Here is an 18,733-nt window from a genome sequence, read left to right as displayed (position 1 = left end):
AAAAAGTTTAAACCTTTAGTGAAATTCAATATTTTCAGCTGCCTTTAAATGAGAAGGAAAAGGCTTAGTTGCAATTTTCTAAAATATAGGGCCATTAGCAAGAAAAAAAAGAAAACAACAACAATAAAAAAACACAAGAATTTCATGTGTGGGAAAATCAGAGAAGCATCTATACTTCATAATCCTGTCCAGAGCCCAATGTATATTAATGTAGCACTTTGAAAGTAATATAGTTCCCACATGAAACAGGATTATTCTCTATACCCAAAATTATATTTTTGTTCATTTGAAAGCAAAATTTGTTTGCACAAATTTCAATAATTACTTAAAAATAATTTAAGTAAAAATAAATTACTTAAATTTACTTAAATTTAATTTACTTACTTAATTAAATTTACTTAAATTTAATTTACTTAAATTAAATTTTACTTAAATTTACTTAAATTTACTTAAATTAATTTACTTAAATTAAAATTTACTTAAATTAATTTTACTTAAATTTAATTTAAGTAAAAATAAATTACTTAAAAATAATTACTTAAAAATTACATAAAAATTGAATTTAATAGAAAACATTTGCATTTTATTTTTTTATTTTTTTGGCCACACCACACAACTTGTAGGATCTTAGTTCCCTGACCAGGGATAGAACCCGTGGTCCCAACGGTAGAAGTGCAGGGTCCTAACCACTGGACTGCCAGGGAATTCCCATTGTATTTTAAATCAAAATAATTAACATATAATAGATACAGTTTTTCTGAACTAAAAATAGAAATAAAGGTCCTTATTTTCAGATACATTATTTTGGCATGTGGATTCAAAGAGTTATGATAGATGACACATTGTTATTTAGATAAAGTGGTCAGGCTATTAAATTTCAAGTAATATTTGTTGTATTAATAAAACATATTGTGGGGACAAAGGAAGGAGAAAAATTTACTGTTGATTCTGTTAAATATATTTGATAGGATTTTTCCCTATAAAATATATCCCTCACCTCTTTCTTGAACTCCATATCACATTGTTAATATTTTCATCAGGTTGTACCAGAAATCTTTAAGCTCAACATGTCCAAAACAAAGTCTTTACATTTTACTAAAACCGTATTTTCATATTCTCCACCCCCCCATGATGACTCATCTACTTCAGAATCATCTTCTTCAGAAACTTCAGAATCATCTTCTTCTCAACCTCCCATCCATTCTTTTTCTCAATTACTTGTTTAAATGATCCCATCTCTTAGAAAAAGGGATATACCTTTATCTCATCTCAGCCATTTATTCTTTTTTTTTTTTTTTTTTACTTGACTCACTATAGTCTTCTAACTGGTCTCTATGTCCCTAGTATATGCCTTCTTCATTCCAAATTTATCTTTATAAAGAATAAATTTGATCATGTAATTTCTGCTTCACTAACACAAACCAGCCAAAAGCCAACCAACCAATTAACAAAAACAAAAAACTTTGATAAATCTGTGTGGATTATATTATGTGAAATCAATTTAGGAAATTAATTTTAAATAATATATAGTAAAGTGTAAACTTCTTGGAATGTCATATTGAAGCTTTTATAATTTGCCTACTACTTATTTTCAGTATGTTTACAAACAACATGGAAAACAACAAAGAATCTGGCAATTTAATTAAATAAAAGTCAGATAAAGAGCTCTACTGAATATTTATTTTCTAACTACAAGCAGTTAAAGATGTTGACACATTACCTCCGTAGCCCTCAGCACATTTAGTGTAGTACCGTGGACAGAACAGCTGTTTGGTAAAGTAGGTATTTGAATGAGAAGTAAAATAATTTGCCCAAAGAACTTAGCAAGAACCTCACTTAATAAAGTAGTTTTTAGTTCAGAAATGTGTGCATAATCAAAGACACAGAAATGCCATCTGGTGGTAACTTACGCAAAGCAGCTGCATTAAATGACTTCTACTGCTAATAGAAGGTAAACCAGAAGTTTGGGGTTGACAGTATAACTTTTCAAGCAAAAAATCATATTAAAGGTAAATAATTATAAATACACTATTGTTCGCATAGTTCACCTTGTTAACTAAGACATTAACCTTCAGGATATTTGGCTGGAGTCAAGTAGAGTTTCACTGATGATACAATAGAGCCAATCTCATTAATGAAAACTTCCAAGTGCGATACATACATATACACATGCATGGAATAATATGCTTGGAATATGATGTATTAATACAGTAGCACTTGTATACAAATGAGACAAATATGAGGGCATGCTCAAAAATGTTTTACCAATACAAGTGTACAGTCAAAAATATTTCTATACTGTGGTTGTAAACATGTGAACTAAACACAGAAGAAGAAAAAAAAATCTTTTTTAAGTATTTTTAACAACTTCCTAAATAGCTTTGATACAAAGTTACAGGAGCCAGAGTTCTGTAAAATACCAATGTCTTACTTTATACTTGGCTCTGAATAAAATAAGGTAAGATTCATAATGAAAAATATTTCTAGATCTTACCTCTAGTATAGATTTCAGTAGTTTATTTGAAGCCAAAATGTTCAATTCCCAAGTCAGACAGTAAAAGAAAAGGGTGAAAAGATTAAATTAGCTATTTTTTACATATATTCTACATATATTTATAAATTATATGTTTATATGTTTTACAACATATTTATTTATAATATCAAAATTAATAATTGCAGTCTACTTCAACTAGAATCAGTTTATTTAGGAATTCCATTGGCGATCTCCTTTTTTGTAGGTGATTGAGGTATTTCTATTCAGCAGCACATTTAATGAGAAATAAATGAAACTAGGGCATGGTCCCTCCAGTAAGTGCATCTTGAGTTGGCTCCATGTTAGTAAATAAATTAGAAGAGTCAGCGAGGTCATTTGAAGATGTCCCACGGTTAATTGAAACAGAGATTGCATCTACTTCTTTAAAAAAAGACATGGGTAACTTCTTAATCAGCCCTCCACCTTTTTCTTATGGAAATTCCTGTACTAGAAAATGACGCGACTCAGGGGAGAAATTTGTTTGAATAATCACATCTTCACAAAGGAGAATATTGTTCAGTACTGAGGTTTTAAAGAAGGAGAGATTTTTTCCACTAACAGATACTGTTAGCAATGCTTCATAAGACTTTTAAATCAAACACATTAAAATTAGGACTCTCAGGGGTCCACTGAGCCATTCCCCTAAAAGAGCAGCACTGGTCTGACTATTCCTGCTGAAGTTGGAGATTAATGCTGGAGATTTGGGAGGAAATATGACTACAGAAATGTAAAAACACTTTAAGTTACAAATTATTTTAAAAACTCATTGAAGTTCAAGAAAAAATGTAACAATAAATTATTATTTTCTTAATTTGTACAATACTCGTTTGGCCCCAAAACAATGCAATATTCACTGTTAGTTTAATAGGCTTCAACTTCCATTAGCAATATTTAAATTCCTTTATGTTAATGAATGATCTGCATTTACATACAATAGCTTTTAATAAAAGTTATGGACTAAACCTTTTAGTTATCAATAATCTAACATTTAGGTGTAGTGCTAAGGTAAAAATGAAAATAAAAACTGACATTTCATTTTGTCCCAACAAATAACTGAAATTAAGTATCTGCCTGAGATCATCTTAGTCTATTCTAACAGGAGAGTGAGCAATTCTACTCGCAACCTCTGACTGCTCTTGAAGATCAAAAGGCAGACTTATGCTTTCATCTACTTCTGCTAGAAGAAAAGTTTTACTCCTGGAAGTTTTCATGTAGAATCTGCATGTTACATTGGTTGTTTGTGGACATGTCATATTCTCAAATTATTTTTAACAAAATTGATGATAGAATAGTGTCATATGCCAGGGATGGGAGGTATTTGTGGGATAGCAGTGAGTGCAGTGGTTAAGAGTTTAATATTGGAATCAGATGGTGTGGTTTGGATTTGGATCCCAATACTTATTTGCAGTGTGACCTTCATAAAGTTACTAACTTTGCCTGCATTTCATTATCTGTAATATATGGTTAATAATAGTATCTCATAGTGCCATTGAAAGGAACACATTTAAAGTACTTAGAAAAGTGCCTGGCACATACAAAACTAAATAAATAATAGCTATTATTCTCAAAATAATAATTATTACTACAAGACATAATTTTGCTCAAAAACAGAATTTCTTTCAGTCAAAATTTTGTTCCGACTAAGAAAATTACAGTGAATAGCATAAATGTTATTAAGAGCAAATAACACATTTTACAATAATAGTTTGAAAATAAAATCAACTTATGGTGTTCAAATTGAATAACATAAAGAGCCCTGTATATTAATCAAATACAGAATGGATATACTATCACAGTAATTGTTGTTCAGTAGTTACTCTTTAAACATTGCCAACAAAGATCTTATCATCTAGTAGGAACCAAATAGAATTCATAATATTAGTTGTACATAATTCAATACAATGTAAATTTTATGAATTTGTCATTAGGGCTTTCTTTATCATTCTGAAATTGAGTTCTGATCCTAGTAGAGAATTTTTATGTAATATCATAACTAATTGTAATGAAACTATCACTAACCTTTCAGTAGTGCAGACAGCTTCATCTAGGATAGGTCATCAAAGACAAGTGATATTTGTACCATTTAATACAATGGGCAAAGCCTCCTTTATCTCACAGCTGTTTACTTCATTGATTCTGCCCTCCTTCCTGAAAATCAGAACCAATAGGGATTTTGATTAATTCCTTCAGTCGTATATTTAGACCTTTATGCCTAACTTGTCTTAAACAAATATGTCCACAAGATAGCTAGCTAGCTAGCTAGATAGATAGATAGACAGCAGACAGGTAGACAGACTACAAGAATCATGGGTACTTGAAGTAACAAGTCATTCTCGTTCTCTAATAATTCAAGTAAAACATCTTTTCTTTAATGGGAAAAAAAATAAGCAAAAAAACTCATTGAGACACTCCAATAAAAAACCTTCTGTACACCAGTATGATACATTATTATTCATTGTTTCAATGTACTAAAATTTGCTACAATTTAAAATTTGAAATAAATAAGTTGGTTGGGGGTCAAAATATAAGATGCTTCCAAAATGTAAAATCAAAAATAGAATTAAAAACTTCAAGGCATCCTTTCCACAATTCAGAAAAAAAAAATGAATTTTGCATTCCATTGTAACATATGTGCAACTCAGAACATGATGTCAAGGCAATTATGTTATTAACTGATTGTTTTATAAGAAAAGCAGATGGTAAAATAAATTATGTTCTTGGGAATTTTTCTTAGACTTCCTATTTCTAGAGAGCATTCTTCCATGAAGAATTAAAACAGTTAGTGAAAGGGCTCCCATATTGTCGCTTAATGGAGAAATGTTTCCCTATCCACATGACCAGTGAAATTTTGCTATTCTGGATTTATTCTTTTGGGTAAAAATCCAGTCTTTAAAATAGGAACGCCTAAGGATAATTTTAAGTTATCATTGGTTTTATTTGGGTAACAGAGAAGAGAAAGGTCTGCAGCTGGTCCAGACACCATTGGGAGTACGCTCTTATAAGTTTAATGAGCTGTTCTAAAATATGCATTGAGTATAGATTTGGAACAAGTAACCAATATGTTATACAGGTATCCCCCACTTTTCTTTGTATTTTATTTTATTTATTTATTTTTTATACAGCAGGTTCTTATTAGTTATCTATTTTATACATATTAGTGTATATATGTCAATCCCAATCTCCCAATTCATCCCACCACCACCACCACCACCCCAACTTTTCAAACGTTTGCTTCACGCCACTTCATTTTCATGAAAGATCTACATTAGTACCTGTTTTCACTAACCAAAAGAAACCTGAAGAGGATTTTTCACTTTTACGAAAAGAAGTGAAAGGTGAAAATGGCGTTCAGCATTGTTTTTCAGTTAGCTGTTGTAGAGGCAATGTGCGCCCTGGGCAGTGAGAGTGACACCACCAAGCTCCTTTCCTGGGAACTGCACTCAGCATCTCAGTGTCAAGCTGCCACAGCTTTGAACTATGTCTCTTGCATCTATGCTTTATCTCAATATATTTTGTGCATCTATTAGTAAGCTGTGTCCTAAGATAATTGCTTCTTCGCTTTACTCTCTATGGCTTACAAAATGTTTCATAGGAATGCTTTGTTTTTGGATAGTGGGGGAAACCTGTACCCCTCTTTTCACATAGCCAGAACACAGTCTTGGACACTGAGGGTTGAAAGTGAAGTGGTACCCCTCACTATTACACCTAAGAAATCACTCACAAAATATGTGTTTCTAATCTCCACAGCTCTGAGCTCTGCTAGTTGAGGTCTTACTACCTTAGAGGACAAAGGAAGTTCACTAGGGGATGCAACAATTCCGTTTTTCTTGTGGCAGAGATTGTCCCCTGACTGTATTGAGAGCTTCTTAAACCACTCATCAACAGGCAAATAAAGGATTTACTGTATTGGCTGTGGTGATTGATCCTGATTATAAACAGGTTGCTGGTGTACATTGGGATCAAGAAGGAGTATGTATGGAAGCCAGTAGATTTTGTAGGCTGCCAATGAATACTTTGCACAGAAATAAATTAATGAAAAATTACAGCAGATATCAACAGTTTCATAAATGGCTCAGACACTTCAAGAATAAAGATTTGGGTCATATCATCATGACCAGCTGAAGTGGTGGCTGAGGGCAAAATATGAAACACATGGTGAAGAAAGAAATATAGACACCAAAAATGGCTTTGTGAACAATTGCAGGAAAAAAAAAAATGGGATAACTATCAGTATTTTCTCCCTTGCTTTGTTATGGACATATTTGCATATGTATAGACCAATTTTTATTCTTTATTCTTCTATTTCTCTACAATTTAATATAAGGCACGTTGGTGGTGGTTAGCCTTGTCATGTAGGCTTTAAGATGTCAAGAGGCTTTGTGACTGAGCTAGGTGATGGGAACTAACAGTAACTGCTGGGAAAGTGCATCTTTCCTTTGGAGGAGAGAGTAAACATGTCTTCATCTATTCAAAGGCAGACTGCCCTGTTCAGTATTGAGTTCTCCAATGGGAGGCACTCGCAAGAGACTTTATGGCAAAAAAGAAACAAAAGCTGCTGTCCCTCAGCAGGCAGATGGGTTCAGGGGCTTCATCAAATGACAGATATATAGTTTTACCAGAGGTTTCACGGCCTTCTCCCTGACAGTTGCCTACTTTGAGGTTACACACAGCTGAGATTGTCAGCAGCAATTCCCAGTGATTCTTGCACTTTCTGATTTACTGAATGCTGGAAGCTGCTTCCCTCTCCTGACTATCACTCTCCAGGCTCTTCTCTGGTTTTGTAAACTTTTGATTTCCTATATTAATCCTTCTTGTCTCAATAACAGAGAAGTTTCTCTTTTCCCATTAGAACTCTGTCTGATACAGTAATTACTATATTTTCTCCTAACAAACACTTGAAATTACTGCTCTGAGGAAAACGAAAGCTTCTCTTCTCAACATAATTCATATCCCCAAAATCTCAGCTTCTCCCCATCTTTTGGATAAAACTGTAGGTTTGTGTATTTTGAAAGGAGATCTAAAGTGACTTTTATCTCCACTAATATAATAGCTCTCACTGTGATAGAGGAAGACTAGAGTTGATTACATCCTGACTTAGACCTCCATTCAGCATTTTCTTCTTTTTGAATCAGGTCCCTCCACCACTTTGTACTGTGTCTATCCCGAGTGAGCAAAGAATCCACAGTGCTCATACAATCTGTCAAATACCAGTATGTATACTTCCCATCACTCTCGCCTACTTTCCAACAGCTTTCTATCAAGTGTGCTGTACTTTCTGCATGTGCACCTTGTATTATTCATCAAACTTTTCTCCTATTCAGCCTTTCTCCAACCACACAGGTCCATTCTTCCCCAAACTACTTTAATATTTCAAGATAAGTTTTGGCAATTTATGTTCACTTTTTTTTTCCTTCATAAGGACCACAGACAAAGGCAATTTAGTCAATTAAAAACTAGATGATTTGTAAGCACAAAGAAAGTTGGGATAGTGAGTGTAACTCTTAAGTCTCAGTGTCTTTAAAACTCCTTATGTATTGGGGGTGAACAAACTCTTTGCCGGTATTACATAAGTTGACAAGGTGTAAAGCGTGTATAGGCATTTCCTACGATAACTCCTAACAGCAGTTTATTAGCTCTGCTCCCATTCTATATAGCTCTCCTCTAATACTTCCTTAATGTTCTTTCCACTAACAGGTCATTTATAAAATCATTTAAACGACGTTAGACATTCAGGAAGAATTCCTGGTGCATAGAGGCTCTTGAGCTGTTTCTGCACACCACTTTTTTTCACATGTTTATAATGAGGCCTTTTTTTCCCAATTTAATTCAACTTTACTTAACAGTATTGCCTAAGTATCAACCATGGCCCTGGGATACAATTATGTTCATCCTTTCCAGAAATAGTAAAAGAGATACATTTCTCCTATAAATGTATTACTTTAAATTTTACTTAGTCTTTCTTTGCAAAACTGAATTATTTTAATTATAAAAGCAATACATGCTTTTCTATTAAAAAATAAAGATATTTTAAAAATAAAATTAAACAGAAGAAAATATTGGGTTGGCCAAAAAGTTCGTTCACGTTTTTCCATAACGTGGGAAAAAACCTGAACGAACTTTTTGGCCAACCCAAAATCTGTGGCTCCCATTCACCTCCAAACCTTTGTCCCAAAGTTACAGGTTTTTCATTTAATAATTTTATTTTTAATACCACTTACCACCATAACTTTTTACCTAAACCTACACCTCTACTTGTTGATTTATCAGAGTTATCTAGTAACTTTTGACACCAGCAATGAAATCTATGGAATTAATGTGCTTTACTTCTCATCTATCTTAGCCACTCCATTTTCCAACTGAAATAAGTGTATAGACATTTTTAGTTTTTTTAATTACATATAGTACTTAAAAACTTATTTTAAAACATTTTTATCAAGGAAAAAATCAAGGAATAAATACACATGGTTGCAAGAACTGACGAGCTTATGATAAAAAGAGTACTAATCTCTCCTTCTTACCCCTCAGGGAACATTTTAAAGCTATTTTTATTTTCAGTTTTCTGGGTGCTGTTACCTCAACAATTCTAGATAAATAAATGTATACCTCTATTAGTTTATATATTTTTAGATTATATATATATATATATATATATATATATATATATATATATATATATAGACTCCCTGGGAAAAAAATAATTAGAATATCACTCACTTACCCTACCCTCTTTCTTTTCTTTGTATCCTCCTAATGGGAACAACAACAACAAAAAAAAGACAGAGAGAGAGAGAGAACAATGCCTTGAAAGCCAGTGAAGAAAGTATATCAAAGAGAAATGTGTATAACCAGTAGGGTTATATTGCATGATAGGTAAAGAGAGAAGGACTAAGAATTTATCATTGAATTTTATAAGATGAAAGACATTGATGTTTATTACAACAGCAGTTTTTATGGAGTTGTTGGGGAAGAGGTTGATTAGAGTGGTTTTAAGAGAGAGCAAGAGGTGAGGAGTTGGAGACATGGATTATTGACTGTTCATTTCAGATGACTGACTGCAAAAAGGACTAGAGAAATGGAGTAGTAGTTGGTGGGGGAAACAAAATCAAGAGAAGTATTATTTTAAAGTTCAGAGAAACACTAACATTTTTGAACCCTGATGGGTATGAACTAGAGAGTGAAAAAAATTATGATGTAGTAGAGAAAGGAGAATAGCTGGAATGATGTTCTTGATTAGGAGAAAACATAGATGATCTAGTGCTCAAGAGGATAGGAGATGGTAGGTGGGTAAATAGAATGATGAGAGTCTGTAAAATTTTCTTTTAGATTGATTTGGATTTCTCAGTGAAGTAGGAAATAAGGTTACCAACTTGTGACTTTGGGTACCAGTAACAGAAGGCCAGTAACAGAAAATGTAAAATAATTATCCAGGATAATATAGATCCACATCATTACTGCCCATAGGTTACAAATGATTGTGATTTGAAGCAAGATTTCCTTTTGACTGGAAACAAGAAAAGAAAAGAAACTACTTAGTTTGGAGAAATATAATATTTTGAATAGACATTTTATAATTAAAAAATAAAAGCCAAAGAACATTTGCAAATAGAAAAGAAAATTAAAATTACATGTGAATATCTTAACACCTCATACACAGATTAAGAGACTTAATTGATGGGCTTATATTTCAAGTCAGTAATTTTTATCCAGAGTACTAGAGTTTTTGAATAAGAATGGAGAGACAGGTTACAGGCATAATTTTGTGTATGCTTTCAGAAAGAGAATATTTTTAGTAAACATCAGAATAATCTTTTCTTTTTAAACAATAAGAGCTACTACTTTTACTGGTCTTCTGTGAATAGAACTATTGTTTTTTTTTTAACTTGTTTTTGCAATAGAAAAAATCAAGTTGCTTAACACAATAGCATGTAAACCCTGTCATTGGCTCTCTTACCTAATCTCATACTACGCTACCCTTGGATCATTCTATTTCAGCCACAGTGGCCTTTTTGTTGTTACATGAATATTCCAAGCACCTACATACTTTAAGGATTTATACTTACTCTTCTCTCAAGCTGCATATATGCTTATATTTCATGTACTCTCACTGTTAAAAATTTTACTGTCATAAACAAAGCACCTATGCTCTCTCATTTCCTGCATTGTTTTACTTCACAGAACTTATTACCATCAAGAAATTATGTTTCACTTATTTGTGTATAAACTTTCTCCTCCCATGTGAATATGTAGAGGAGGGATTTCAGTCTTTTTGATTTGTTATTCCCAGCACCAAGAATCATGTCTTACATGAAAGTCAATAAAATTATAGAATTGAAAAAAAATCAAACAATTAAGTACTCAAAAGGTAATTATTTTTCTTTTTATTATGATTTCTGGCAAACTTAACAACCACACATTCCCTTTTTAACATCATATAAGGCTGTCTTGTGCCATGACTGGATTTCGTTTTGTTTTTGTAACACAGACCATCCTCTGTGTACCTCCTTGTGTGCTTGCAGAAAGCTTATTTTTAGTGTCCTATTTATGACTTGTACTGTCAGGATGTTTTTTTCATTCAATATACTTGTAAATTGTTTATGAATAATTATCGCTGGGTATTTTCATTCCTTTCTGTTTTTGATGAACAGTAACTTATTAGTTAACCCTCCACCCTGAGTATATTCTAATCTTTGTGTAACATTCTATAGTACTTCTCTGTGACTATCAGAGAAAGATTTTAGTCTTCTTTTGGTAGAAAGAAAATTCTTGGCAAGGACTGAGTTTTTAATAGAGTTGCAAATTGACCATCCATTCTCATGTTTGAATCAAAGACAACATGAAACTTCATATATAAAGCCACTCAATACTCACTCCCCATCTCCCCAGTTTTAGCTACTGAGGCATATTGCTGTCCCACTACCACGTAGGCTACAGTGCTACACAATAATATTTATTTATTGAATAAAATTAATACTAGTGTGTTTCTTTTGTCCCCAAAACTAATTCTAACTTCTAAAGAGTCTTTTGTTATTATTGTTATTTTTACTATTTCTTCCAAAAATCTTTAGGACCTTTATCCAAGGGAAAAGAACTGGAGGAGAGTGAGGGCCACCAGTTTCTAGTACAGATTTTGGATTGAGGTTAATTTTTTTAATCTCTTTTTTTATTTGCAATAAATTTCTGCAGAATCAGCCTCAAAGAGGATTGTATATTAGACCCTCCTCTGTAACCAACATGATATTTGTATTGCTCTTTAGTTTAGATGGCATGGTAATATAACTAATATTTATTCATCTTACAAAAATTGATAGTGGAAACAGATATGCCCTTCAATTCACAATTTCCAACATATATTTAATTCTGTTCTGGTTGCTTTATTGTAGCATATTTATGTTATTTTTATCTGCAAATTAGAAGAAAAAGGCAATTTTGCTGAAAATATAAATAATAAAACAATTCATTTTAAACATTTTGCTAACAACTGTGTGATAAATAAAAATCATGACTTATCAAAAGCCCATCCAGAATGTACTGTTTGGTTTCAGTATGAAGCCCTGTACATTTTAACAAAATATTTTACACTATTCAGTTAATTTATTATTTCCTAAATGATTAACTTAAAAATTCTAACTTTTTTCAAAGCAAACTTCCAGCTATTTCAAAGGAATTTTTCCATTTCTTTTTAGTAAAAAGAGTGTAAAGTGTAGTCTACCTCAGTTCTGCCATTAATCCAGATGTCATCCATTAGAAATTATGTTCAACAGGGGCTGGGAATTTGTGTCGTAACATATAAGAGTGTCTAAGTTACTTACAATAGGTAGTCCATAAATACTCATTGAATGAATAATTTCCTGGCAAACTCAATAGTCTGGATCTTAATTTCCTTTTCTTTAAAAAGGTGGAGTTGAATGGGGATATCCAGGATTAACATTCAAAATTTTATCTAATAAAATTATAAAACTAGTCTAAGAATTTGTTCTTGGACCTGACAACTGAGAAATAAATTTTTAGAATTCTGCTTGTCTATTTAATCAAGAGAAGATAAATTAATTTAATACCAGTGAAAGTGAACTTATCTCTGCAGTTAGCTACTATTCAGCTTTTCAGTTGGAAGTTAGATACATGCTTGTAAAATAGTTGTATAAATTTAATAAACCATAAATTAAAACACTATCTGACTACATATGCCACAGATTTTTTTTCTTATTATGTATTGTCCTAAAATATAATTTAATCCAGGAAAATAGGATTTTTCCAGGAGAAAAATCCAGAAGCCTGAAATTTCTGTCTCTCTTCATTCTTCATCATTATGACCTAATGATGTTATGTTTGATAAGCCTATCAGTTCTGATGTGTATTTGTCTCTCCTGAATTGTAAAAAGCACATTTCAGTTACTCAGGCTAGAGATTTTATTCTTTAAACTGTTCACAGTGCCTCTGGCCACACTTAGAATTTAGATTGCAAAGGAATATTCAATCTTCCATCTAATAGCATTCAGCCTATTGAATATTTAATTATTTTCCTTAAAATGGTAAACAGTTGGAAATACTTTCCTCCTAAAGGGTCAGCATTCTTTTTCTATTCTCTTATGAAGCTAATATATTTTATTTTAATTGCAATACTTACCATTAACAAAGAAGATTGAACATGTTTTGTCATTTAATTCCTATTTATTTATAAAATATGACTACAAAGAACAGAAAATTGAGTTACTATATGTAGCACATTAAAAGGGGCAGTGTAGCCAACCAAGGACAGTAGTATTGCTTGAAAGCATGGGCTACGTAGTCAAGCCGCACATCCAAATTCTTTTATTTTTAATAGATCTTTATTGGAGTATAATTGCTTTACAATACTGTGTTAGTTTCTGTTCTACAACAAAGTGAATCAGCCATATGCATACATATATCCCCATATCCCCCCCCTCTTGAGCCTCCCTCCCACCCTCCCTATCCCACCCCTCCAGGTTGTCACAAAGCAGCGAGCTGATCTCCCTGTGTTATGCTGTTGCTTCCCACTAACTATTTTACACTTGGTAGTGTATATAAGTCGTTGCTACTCTCACTTCGCCCCAGCTTCCCCCTCCCCACCCCATGTCCTCAAGTCCATTCTCTATGTCTACGTCTTTATTCCTGCCCTGCCACTAGGTTCATCAGTACCTTTTTTTTTTCAGATTCCATATATATGCGTTAGCATACGGTATTTGTTTTTCTCTTTCTGACTTACTTCACTCTGTATGACAGACTCTAGATCCATCCACCTCACTACAGATCACTCAATTTCATTTCTTTTTATGGCTGAGTAATATTCCATTGTATATAGCACATCCTAATTCTTGATTCAACTCTACTAGCTGTGTGATCTTGGAAAAGATCAACATAAACCTCAATTTTTTTTCAGCTTTAAGACTGGGTAACATATAAGATTTGTTTCATAGATAATGATGTAATACATATAAAACACAGCATAATTCTTGAGAAAAAATAAGTATTATCTTATTATTATATATTATTGATTGATATGTATATGATCAAAAACGTGACTATTTTCAAAGAGCACTGCTTTTAGTTGCATTATGGAAAGAATGTTTAAAAAGCTGTACGAAATGCACTTGTGGATTTATTCATTTATCATAGACTTCACTGGTAAGTTGAGAATGGAAGCTGAATTGCTAAAACAAGAAGTTTAAAAGGTAAGAGAACAAATGATTAAATTTTTAGGCAACTGACTTAGGAAAAGAAAATAAAAAAGTGTACATGCATACAAATTATAGACCCTTGAGAATAAAATATTGAAATTAGGCCAACTAATAACCCTGCAGTGACCTCTAAGTGTTAACGTGAAAGGAAGAGTCACAGTCTCTCATTTTAAATCAAAAGCTAGAAATGATTAAGCTTACTGAGAAGGCATATAGAAGGCCGCGACAGGCCAAAAGCTAGGCCTCTTGTACCAGTTAGCCAAGTTGTGAATGCAAAGGGAAGGTTCTAGAAGATAGTTAAAAGTGTTACTCCAGTGAATACCCAAATGATAAGGAAAGTGAAACAGCCTTATTGCTGGTAATGGAGCAGGTTTTAGTGCTCTGGAAAGAAATTCAAACCAGTCACAACATTCTCTTAAGCCGAAGCCTAATCCAGAACAGGGCCCTAACTTTCTTCAAGTCTGTGAAGGCTGAGAGAGGTAAAGAAGCTGCAGAAGAAAAGTTTGAAGTTAGCAGAGGCTGTTCATGAGGTTTACGGAAAGAAGCCGTCTCCGTAACATAAAAGTGCAAGGTGAAGCAGCAAGTGCTGATGCAGAAGCTGCAGCAGGTTATTTAGAAGATCTATCTAAGATAATCAGTGAAGGTGGCTACACTAAATAACAGATTTTCAGTACAGACAAAACAGCCTTATATTGGAAGAAGATGCTGTTTATGACTTTCATAGCTAGAGTGGAGAAGTCAACGCCTGGCTTCAGAGCTTCAAAGGACAGGCTGACTCTCTTGTTAGGGGTAAATGCAGCTGGTGACTTAAAGCCAGTGCTGATTTACCATTCTGAAAATCCCAGGGCTCTTAAGAATTATGCTAAATCTACTCAGCGTGTGCTCTATGAATGGAACGACAGAGCCTAAAAATAGCACATCTGCTTACAACATGGTTTGCTGAATATCTTCATCCCACTGTTGAGACCTACTGCTCAGGAAAAAAACAAAAAACAAACAAAAAAAACAGTTCCTTTAAAAATACTACTGTTCATTGGCAATGGACCTGGTCACCCAAGAGCTCTGATGGAGGTGTACAAGATGAATGTAGTTTTCATGTCTGCTAACACAACATCCATTCTGCAGCCCATGGATCAAGGAGTAATTTTGACTTTCAAGTCTTATTATTTAAGAAATACATTTGAAAAGGCTATAGCTGCCATAGATAGTGATTCATCTGATGGATCTGGGGAAAGTAAACTGAAAACCGTCTGGAAAGGATTCATCATTCTAGATGCCATTAAAAACATTTGTGGGCTTCAGCGCTGCCCTTTCAGGGGTTGGGGCCGGAAGTGACACCAGGCTGAGCAGCAACAACAGTTTTCCACGTGCGCGTAGGGTGCCGGGGTCGGGATATTAGAAATGAATACTCCCCAGTCAGTTTTCATCTTTGAAAACTGCATTTTAATGGTAACCGAATTAATTTTGGCCTCAGAAAGTTACTCTGGTATCTTATGTGTGCCAAAGTCAGCATCAGCGTGCCAAATCAAGAAGACCTTTCACAAGTTGGCCATGAAGTGCCATCCTGATAAAAATAAGAGACCTGATGCTGAAGCAAAATTCAGAGAGATTGAAGAAGCATATGAAACACTCTCAGATGCTAATAGATGAAAAGAATATGATACACTTGGACATAGTGCTCTTACTAATGGTAAAGGACAAAGAGCTAGTGGAAGTCCTTCTGAGCAGTCATTTACCTTCAATTTTGATGACTTACTTAAAGACTTTGTTTTTTTTGGTCAAAACCAAAACACTCGGTCCACGAAGCGTTTTGCAGATCACTTCCAGACACGCCAGGATGGTTCCAGTAGACTAAGGCACCATTTCCAGGAGTTTTCTTTTGGAGGTGGGTTGTTTGCTGACATGCTTGAAGATATGGAGAAAATGTTTTCCTTTAGTGGTTTTGACACCACCACGAATCCGACATACAGTACAGATTGAAAATAAACTCCATGGATCTAGCAAGCACTGTAGGACTGCCACTCAACAAAGAGGAAATATGGTTACTACATACACGGACTGTTCAGGACAGTAGTTTGTCCTTTTTCTATTCTCATTAAACCCAACTAATTGACTCTTTTTCAGTATCTTTAATGCAGAACCAATTTTTTGTGAACTATTTTGACAAGTACATGATTTCACTTAACTTGAGGTAGCTATTAAATATATTTAAATTGCTTTTGACAAATTCAGCAGCATTCAGTTAGTAGAGAAATAGCTAATTATTAAATTTGCTGATTAGGCAAGGTTCTTTAAGAAAATTTTATAATTCGGCCTGGTCTTTTTTCTCTACTTGCCCTTGGCCTTATTAACATGACCAGTTTTATTACCAAGGAAAGAATGAGTTTGCCTGATAAATATTTAAAGGTTAAATTTTAAAAGTTATTGTAGACTTAAATTGTGTGAACTTGAATGCTTTTTTTTGAGTGAAATCTTTGCTAATTTAAAATTGCATGCTCTGTAACATCTCTGACTTGGGTTGCAAAATGTATGTGAAGCTGTATAATTGAGTCGTTCAGCAAAGAATAGCAAGCAGTATCTTGGTTAATTTCTACTGAAACCTTCAAAAAGGTATGGTTGAATATTTACCACAGAACCATGCAGACGAATTGGAGTAAAGGAAGTGATTGTATTGTTCATAGACATTTAGACTGAAAGTTGAAAACTTAATATTGCCAAGAGATTGTTAAGTGGCTAATGATTTCATCCCTGGCTAATAATTTTGTAGTGGTGAAATCATAGCTGTTTTACACATTTTTTCACATTTCTTTCTTAATTGTTGGTGCTCTAGGTCTTAGTACAGATATATGTATTTTTGTGTGTGTATGGCTTTTCCTCATTGCACTCATCTTTAGAGATTGACTAATACCTCATTCTGTTTATAAAAACAGCCAGTAAATTCTGTGCAACCTTATTATGTGCAAAATTTTTAAATCCTAAGATATGTGTGCTTTTGTTTTCAGATATACTTATTTCTTTTTTTTCCCTTGAATTTTATTTTATTTATTTTTTGTACAGCAGGTTCTTATTAGTCATACATTTTATACACATCCGTGTATACATGTCAATCCCAATCACCCAATTCATCACACCACTACCCCCACCACCCCTGCTGCTTTCCACCCTTGGTGTCCATGCGTTTGTTCTCTACATCTGTGTCTCAATTTCTGCTCTGCAAACTGGTTCATCTGTACCATTTTTCTAGGTTCCACATATATGCGTTAATATACGATACTTGTTTTTCTCTTTCTGACTTACTTCACTCTGTATGACAGTCTCTAGATTCATCCGTGTCTCTACAAATGACACAATTTTCTTCCTATTTATGGCTGAGTAATATTCCATTGCATATATTTACCACATCTTCTTTATCCATTCATCTGTTGATGGGCATTTAGGTTGCTTCCATGACCTGGCTATTGTAAATAGTGCTGCAATGAACATTGGGGTGCATGTGTCTTTTTGAATTATGGTTTTCTCTGGGTATATACCCAGTAGTGGGATTGTTGGGTCATATGGTAATTCTATTTTTAGTTTTTTGAGGAACCTCCATACTGTTCTCCATAGTGGCTGTATCAATTTACATTCCCACCAACAGTGCAAGAGGGTTCCCTTTACTCACACCCTCTCCAGCATTTGTTGTTTGTAGATTTTCTGATGATGCCCATTGTAACTGGTGTGAGGTGATACCTCACTGTAGTTTTGATTTGCATTTCTCTAATAATTAGTGATGTTGAGAAGCTTTTCATGTGCTTTTTGGCCATCTGTATGTCTTATTTGGAGAAATGTCTATTTAGGTCTTCTGCCCATTTTTGGATTGGGTTGTGTGTTTTTTTAATAGTGAGCTGCATGAGCTGTTTATATATTTTGGAGATTAATCCTTTGTCTGTTGATTCATTTGCAAATATGTTCTCCCATTCTGAGAGTTGTCTTTTCGTCTTGTTTGAAGTTTCCTTTGCTGTGCAAAAGCTTTTAAGTTTCATTAGGTCCCATTTGTTTATTTTTGTTTTTATTTCCATTACTCTAGGAGGTGGATCAAAAAAGATCTTGCTGTGATTTATGTCAAAGAGTGTTCTTCCTATGTTTTCCTCTAAGAGTTTTATGGTGCCCGGTCTTACATTTAGGTCCCTAGTCCATTTTGAGTTTATTTTTGTGTATGGTGTTAGGGAGTGTTCTAATTTCATTCTTTTACACGTAGCTGTCCAGTTTTCGCAGCACCACTTATTGAAAAGACTGTCTTTTCTCCATTGTATATCCTTGCCTCCTTTTTCATAGATTAGTTAACCATGGGTGCATGGGTTTATCTCTGGGCTTTCTGTCCTGTTCCATTGATATATACTTCTGTTTTTTGTTCCAGGACCGTATTGTTCCATATTTTTATGGAACCCTGGACTAATCTCCCCTCCCCCCAACATTCATGTGCAGCAGTGATACCACAATTTATAAACCAAGGTCAGGTTATATC

General features: G+C 33.7%; 1 protein-coding gene and 1 pseudogene across 4 annotated transcripts in view; both read left to right on the top strand.

Annotated features, from left to right (window-relative positions):
• Window positions 1-18,733, top strand: part of CSMD3 (CUB and Sushi multiple domains 3) — a gene marked incomplete at its 5' end in the record, with an annotated part of 1,086,230 nt that overhangs the window by 581,622 nt on the left and 485,875 nt on the right. The window lies entirely within an intron of this gene.
• On the top strand, window positions 15,631-16,303 carry LOC307065459 (dnaJ homolog subfamily B member 9-like; annotated as a pseudogene). Its single transcript has one exon. The product of its transcript is annotated as a dnaJ homolog subfamily B member 9-like (transcript).

Source organism: Hyperoodon ampullatus, assembly GCF_949752795.1.
Source record: "Hyperoodon ampullatus genome assembly, chromosome: 17".
Classification (NCBI taxonomy): domain Eukaryota; kingdom Metazoa; phylum Chordata; class Mammalia; order Artiodactyla; family Ziphiidae; genus Hyperoodon; species Hyperoodon ampullatus.
Note: the sequence above shows the minus strand (reverse complement) of the source record. Positions and strands in the feature narration are given on the sequence as shown.